The 7,574-nt window shown below is 47.5% G+C and overlaps 1 long non-coding RNA gene across 1 annotated transcript; it reads right to left on the reverse strand.

Annotated features, from left to right (window-relative positions):
* Positions 1 to 3,892: 3,892 nt before the first annotated feature.
* LOC138829169 (uncharacterized) lies at positions 3,893 to 7,257 on the reverse strand. The gene is made up of 3 exons (XR_011372500.1): positions 6,471 to 7,257; positions 4,923 to 5,056; positions 3,893 to 4,299 (listed from the first exon to the last, which is right to left on the reverse strand). It is a non-coding gene; the product is annotated as an uncharacterized lncRNA (long non-coding RNA).
* Between the last annotated feature and the right edge of the window lie 317 nt (positions 7,258 to 7,574).

Here is a 7,574-nt window from a genome sequence, read left to right on the forward strand (position 1 = left end):
TACCCATGAGCCTTCACTCCCTCCATTCTCATCAACAGAATGGTCCTTCTCCAACATCTGCCTATCTTTCTAGGCCCCTCAATGGGCACCCTCCTCCTTTAACTGTTCCTGCTACCATTCACTCAATAGCTATGGTGGAGCAACTACTGTGTGCTGGGTAGCAGAGTTACAGCAGGATGCAACCAGCACAATTCTTTCTCAGACAGAGCTTACGACCTTGAGGTCAGCACCCCTCTTCCTAGCCTCTCTTCTAGGCAGACCTAACCATGTCACATGACCAGGGTCTGGGTTGTGGCAGTTTGCAGACAGTATTACAGGAGCTAGCTAGCATCTCTGTCCTGTCTCCCCAGTGTTTGACCTTCTGCCAAGAAACAGGGTCAGCTCTTCCTTTATAACAGGAACTCAGGCAGCAATCCATGGGAAGCCTAGAGGGTGTGACTCAGCTGCACCCTGTACTTGCATGGTGGCTGTGCCGCTTCTTCCGAACTTCATGATCTTTAGGCATCATTGGATGCCGTTGAGGGAATTTGTTGTTGTTCTTATTCATGGTGGTGGTGTTTTATTGCTTGAACTCAGGGCCTCACTGACTTGGCTTTTTTTGCTTGTGGCTGGTGCTCTACCTCTTGAGCCATGCTTCCAGGACAGACTTTCTGCTGGTTCATTGGAGGTAAGTGTCTCACAGACTTTTGTTGTTCTGACTGGCTTTAACTAGAGCTTCTCAGATCTCAGCTTCCTGAGTAGCTAGCATATAGACATGTGCCAGTGATGCCCAGCTATGGGTTTTTGTCATTGTTGTTGTTGTTGTAATGTTTTGAGACAGGGCCTTGCTGGGAAGCCCAGGCTGGATTGAAATTCACTCTGTAATCTGCATGGCCTGGAACTCCCTCCTGCCTTAACCTGAATGCTTATGCAGACTATTTGCTTCCTTGGGCTGGTTTTGCAGGTGATAAAGATGGGAGAGAATAAAAGTCCTCCTAACTTTATTCTTTGTCAGCACCGCCTCCTGCTTGGCAGACAGTAGGCACTGATGGATGCCTGCTGGAATTGTTGAAAGGGCAGGGAGGTGTATCAGACACCCAGCTATCTGATTCCAAGGCAGGCGTGTGTGGTGTGATCCACACCACAGACTCCAACAGGCTAGGCAGGCTCGGGTTTCTGTCCAGCTTGCAGGCAGCGAGGTGATGCTCAGGAGGAGCCCTTTGTAGGACTGGCCGCTGCCTGCTCCTCCAAGGAGGGGCAGGGGTATGAAATCGGCAGAGACCAGCTGTCCCTGGAGGAAGCTGGCTGACATCCTGTCTACCCGAAAAGAAAACTGAAAGTGGGTTTCTCCGGGGGAAACTGTTGGATTGTTTTCTACTTTCTTCACATCCCCGCAGGTACAGTAGAGTTCGTAGTTACACGCAGGATGTAGAGAGCAGGTGACGGTGTCTATGTTGTTCTGTGAGCGGGCATTCCCATCTAATTTGAAGGAGCTTGCAGCTTTGCTAAGGGGTGCTCTGCTATGTGAGCATGTCCGGTGATAGTAAACCTCTCTTTTCTGGCTGTGGAAACACATTCCTTTGCGGATATGGAAGGAGAAAAGGCAAGATAGAGCCAGAGCTAACGCAGGAATGTACTTCCTTAATTGGACATGAGAGCCTTGAACTGGTTCCAGATGGAGTGTTTTCTTTTAGGGCCTGAACCCTTAAGGTTCCATAGTTTTCTTTCTCAAAAAAAAAAAATCCCTTTGGTTCAAAGGCCCCTTGATAGATATAAAGAAAAAGTCAGGGCTGAATTTCTTTGATATTTGGGAAGGCAAGAGTTTATGGGCAGTCAGATTCCAGGCTTCTTTTAAGGGCAGGAGGATTCTAGATGGAAAGAAGAAGGCGCCTTCTGAGATGGCCCAGAACAGGGAGCCCCCCAGACTTTGTACTGAGTCCTGAAGCAAACCACTTTTCTGGGCAGTTATAGAAGCAGTTCCTCTCAGCAACCCTACGACCTGAAAAGAGAGACTTCCATTGCCTGCTTTGATTGCGTTAGGAATCCGAGATACAGAGAGGTCAAGTGTATTTATTGCTTGAGGACAAACAGCAAGAGAAGTCAAAGGCTGGAAGTTTTTTTCCGATGGGTTTTGGCTGCTTTTATTTATTTATTTATTTATTTATTTATTTATTTATTTATTTATTTATTTATTTATTTATTTTGGTGCTGGTACTGAACTCAGGGTCTGGAACTATCCTTTAGTTTTATCTTCTTGAGACTGGTGCTCTACTACTTGAGCCACAGCTCCACTTCTGGCCTTTGTGTGGTTAACTGCAAATGAGTCTCATGGACTTCCTGCCCAGGCTAGCTTTGAACTGCTTTTCCCAGATCTCAGGTCCCTGAATAGCTAGAATTACAAGAGTGAGTTGCTGGCACCTGTCTGCTTTGTATTGTCATCTGCTCGTTTTCCAATGGCACAAGATCACATTTTGAGGTCTCTGAATTAATTGTGTGCCTAATACCCAGCTGAGTACTTCCTGGGAGGTACTGGTGGAGGTACAAGTAAGAAGATGGTAGGACCAGAACAGTAGCCTGATGTGGGCAGAGCCTCACATCAATCAGTGGAACTGAGAGGTTTGTGTACGAATGAGCAAAAGCCCAAAGTGGATGCAATTAAATCTGCTTAACTCCCCCTTCCCTCCCAAACACTTAAAACAAGCCCTACATCTGCTCAGTGCTTTCCCATTTACCAAGTGTTTTCCCATCATTGTCTCATTTCGCCTTCTCATCAACCCACCCACATACATTCTTGCCTTTCACATTTCTTATGTACCCAAATGAGTTTCACCAAAAAAAAAAAAAAAAAATTGGACAGAAACTCTTCTTCTCCTACTCACTTCAAAACCAAACCAAACCAACCCCTAAAACTTCAACTGATATCCCAAGAGGCTCCACATCCCCGGGCAGGGTGGCAAACTTGCTTACTGTGCCTGCCCTGCTCTACTGAATGGAGAGTAGGAGTCCTTAGTCTTTGCTATTGGAACTAACCCTTTTGTAATTCAGTTCATAGTTGAGCTGTTAAGACACACACAAAAAAGCTATAGAGACCATGTAGTACAGTACAGTAGTGTGTGTGTGTGTGTGTGTGTGTGTGTGTGTGTGTGTGTGTGTGTGTGTGTGTGTGTGAACAGACTTTGGAACCAGCAAGTCAAATTCTGATCCAACCATTTAAGGACCATGTGGCCATAGTTAAGTTACTTGATTTCTTAAGTCTTGATTTCTTCCTCTGTGCAATGGAGTAATAAGGTGTTGTGAGGCATGAGGTGGCAGCAGATCAGATCAGAAACGCTGTCCCTTTGCTTCCTCTTTTTTCCTCTTTGAGGTCAAGCAACCACTTTGTGAAGTTCCTTATAACTAAACCAAAAGTACTAGCGAAAGTACCAGTTTCACCACAACTAGGCAACCTAAACACAACATTGTTTTCTGCAAGCCACAGGGAGATGTCATGTAGGTATAAATGTTGCTAAATGAATTTAGATGGAGTCCTTCTTAACTAGGTAAATAATTAGCTACATAGTTGTAATCACTGCACAGCTGCAACTAAAGTAACTGACAACTTAAGTTCTTTAACTTAAGTTCTTTACCTTATTTATTTATTTATTTTTGTGTGTGCTGGGCTTGAACTCAGGGCATAGGTGCTGTCCCTTAGCTTTTTTTGTTCAAGGCTGACACTCTGTTACTTAAGACACACATCTAATTCCATCTCTCTGTGTGTGGAAATAAGAACCTCCTGGCCTTTGCTGCCCAAGTTGGCTTAGAACTTTGATCCTCAGATCGCAGGCTCCTGAAGATTACAGGTTATGAACACCTGTGTTTTGGTTACCTTTATTTTTTAACCATTTCTTTTTAAAAATTTTAGGCAAAGGGGAGAAGAAATTGCGAAAGTGGATTTCTGTGATGTTGGAAAACAAGACAATTCTATCTGGATTTTTATTGAGGCTGAAGCACAAACTGACCCTATTATTGCTCCCCAGTAAAAACAGGTGGGAAGAAAGAGAGAATTGAGGGCTCTGAGTGGGTGGGGGAGGGGTTAGCTCACTGGTCTGTATGTAATAGATGAAGTTCAACAAATATTGGCAGTAGACTGAGGACGTTTAGCAAGACTTCATCTTGGCCTTGATCTCTGTTGCTGACTTCTTGGCAAATATAGCAAGCCACTAGTAATTATAGTGGAAAGAACATTTGGCCATTGGTCTGAAGGTCCAACTTCCAGCAATCCTACTTCATAGCCTGGTGACACTGGATGTGCTATTTAATCTCTCTTAAGTGTCTTCTCACCTGTAAAATGAGGAGACTGGACTGGGCTATTTGGAAGGTTTCTTTCAGCTCTAAGGTTCTGGGGCTCTGAGTCACTTCACTCGCGTGTGTTTCTATTTCTTCATTTAGGGATAGAAATAGTCAATGCACTTCTTGGAAGTCCCTGTAGCTTTAGAGGTATAAGGAATGATGTGTGCAGAGCAATGTAACAGAGGAGAAGACTGAGTGTGAGTACCTTCCGGTTCCAGGCCCAGCGTAACTCATCTAGCCATGCAGTCTGGCAAGACGCCTAATTAATTTCAGCCTCTACTTGCACCTCTGTAGATTAGGCACTAGAAATTGTGCTGCGTGAAGCTCATCATCTTTCGGAAGCTGAGTTAATAAAAGTGCTTTGGAAATTTGCAAGGCACCAAGGAAAAGAGTAAACTGAGAATGGGCATGCTTGGGACATGCTGTGATAGCTTCCTTCAGCACCGCTCCTCCAAGATTTTCACATGAATGAGTCTGTGATCCCAGAGGAAAGACTAAGTGTAGATTGGGAGGATCTCAGCCAAGGCTGATTTTCACTGTAATTACTAATAAGTGATATGCAGCCAAAACAGGACCCCATACAGTTTTCCCAAGGTTAGGCAGCAGATAATTACCTCAGTGTACTCCTGGGGCCAGGTCACTGCTAGGGGATGGGAGGCCTTAGGAGATCTTTGCCAAAAGGAGCTCATTTTGGCAGCACCAGAAATCCAGGAGACTGAGATCTGAGGATTGCAGTTCAAAGCCAGCCCTGGCAGACAAATTTAAAAATGTTTATTTAACAAACAACAAGCTGTAAGAGGAAGTATAGTTTAAGTGATAGAGTGCTAGCCTTGAGTGAAAAAGCTAAAGGATAGCACGTAGGCCCTGAGTTCAAGCACTAGTACTGGCACAAATAAAAAATAAATAAAAGAAACCCATTTTGACTCAAGGTGTGTGGTGGGGGGGACTGAAAGGGAGTGAGGTAGCTTTCTAAGTTTTGAAAGTTTCACTAGGTCAAAATGACAAATATGTAAAAGGTGTCTTGCTCAATGTCAAAGTGTCACGGCAGCTTCTCAACTGTAAGAGATTGGTTGCCTAGATCTCTGGCCAAAAGTGTCCTCAGGTTCACCCCGAACCTGGCTCAGACTCTCCTATGGAGGGCCCTGGAAAGCCCCAGCCTGGGATCTAGCTTTCCAAACACTGGCTTCTCCTTTGGCTCCTCAGATGACAAGTCAAACCCAGCAATGACACAGAAGTTCCCCTATTCCTTCAGAAAATTCACATTGTCCCTGTCCTTGGAAGTATGGCCTCCACCTGTATATGGTCCTGTGCATCACACATCTATTTCTGGCTTCACCTGAGTGGTAGAGGCAGGCTCCTGAATGTTTCTGAGTGGAGGAGACAGCGTATCCTAAGCCTATATTTTATTAGGAAGTATGCTGTTTTTATTCAACTTGTATATGTGTAAATGCAATTAAAAATAGAAATTATTGCCGGGCGCTGGTGGCTGACACCTGTAATCCTAGCTACCTCAGGAGGCTGAGATCTGAGGACTAAAGTTCAAAGCCAGCTGTGGCAGGAAGTCTGTGAGATTCTTATCTCCAATTAAACATCATAAAACAGGAAGTGGAGCTGTGGCTCAAAGAGGTAGAGTGCTAGCCTTGACCAAAAGAGCTGATGGACAGTGCTCAGGCCTTGAGTTCAAGTCCTGTGACTGGCGAAAGAAAGAAAGAAAGAAAGAAAGAAAGAAAGAAAGAAAGAAAGAAAGAAAGAAAGAAAGAAAGAAAGAAAGAAAGGAAGGAAGGAAGGAAGGAAGGAAGGAAGGAAGGAAGGAAGGAAGGAAGAAAGAAAGGAAGGAAGGAAGGAAGGAAGGAAGGAAGGAAGGAAGGGAAAGAAAGAGAGGAAGGAACGAAGGAACGAAGGAAAAGAAAAAAAGCACAATTATTTAAAAATTATTATAGCTATTTGGTGGGTCATGGGGCTTGAACTCTGGTCCTTGGTACTGTCCCTGAGCTCTTCAGCTCAAGGTGAGAGTGCTCTACCATTCCTCTTCTTCTTCAAAGACTAGGCCTCACTGTGGCTCAGCATAATCTGGAATTTGCTAGATAGCCCAAGCTACCCTGGGATTTATGAGCCGCCTGTCCCAGCCTCCAGACTGCTAAGCTATAGGTGTGTAATCTTACCTGGCTTTATAGTTCCATTTGCTGCACATATACATGAATTCAATACTCAAGTCTTTTTTTTTTCTTTTTTTCAAATAACTGACTTCAAAGCAAATTCAATTTGGTTTAGTTTTTGAGCAGCCCTATCCGATTTCCGCAGCTTCCTTTTCTTCCCGTAGGTCAAGGTTATAAAGCTGTTTTACAGGAGTAATTGAAGCCGAGGCCACAGAGGGGCAGCGCTGGATGCACAATGAGACTCTTCATCATCCGGCCCGGCTCTGGGGGCTGCGCCGCTTCACACTGCCTGGAGCTGCAATCTGGGCAGTGTGTGCGGCTTGAGCCTGAACCTTTATTTCTGCGGTGAGAGAACGAACCCTGGGGAGCAGCAGATCTGGGGAGCAGCAAAGGCTGGTGGAGCGTGTGCGCGTGTGCGTGTGTGCAATGGAAAAACCCTAGTAAGCCGCCACATCCTTTCTCCCATAAACAAACCCCTGCACGGGTCGCAGGGCTGCAGATGTCCCCTCCCCGCGGGCGCCGCGGACCCGCCGCCTCTCTCCTCCTCTCCGACCTTCTCACCGCTTCCTCCCCAGCTCCGTCTTCGTCTCCACGGGGAGCATCCCGGGGATGCGCGCTAGGCTCCCGAGCCGGGGTGGGGGTATCGCGATGACGTTGCCCCGGACAACGATCGCGGGGAGAGGCCTAGTTTGGAGGATGAGCGCTGGGGACAGTGAGAGGTGCCCCAGGGGGCCGCGGTGCCAGGCGCCCCCCCCCACCGGGGCGAGGACCGGTCCCGGCCGGGCCCCCGCGGCCCCCTCGTTCCCTGCGGGGGTGCGCAGGCGCCGAGCGGTGCCTCGGGGCTGGAAACGGCCGTGTCATTGAACTACAAAGCGGGGCCGCGGGCGCGCAAGCAGGCGGGGGGGGGGGGGGGGGGGGAACGGCTGGCGCTCCGGCGCGGCGAACCTCGGGCCGCGGGGAGGCCGGGCCGAGCGCGCCCCCAGCCGGCTCTCCGCGCACCTCGGGCCGCTTCGAGGCCCGGCCGAGCGCGCCCCCCAGCCGCCGCCCGCGCGAGCTGCGAGCGCGCGCCGCTGAAGCCATTCATGATTTTGGTGACGTTATTCCAGGAGT

Source organism: Dipodomys merriami, unplaced genomic scaffold, assembly GCF_024711535.1.
Source record: "Dipodomys merriami isolate MVZ:Mamm:240054 unplaced genomic scaffold, mDipMer1.0.p SCAF_17, whole genome shotgun sequence".
Lineage (NCBI taxonomy): Eukaryota > Metazoa > Chordata > Mammalia > Rodentia > Heteromyidae > Dipodomys > Dipodomys merriami.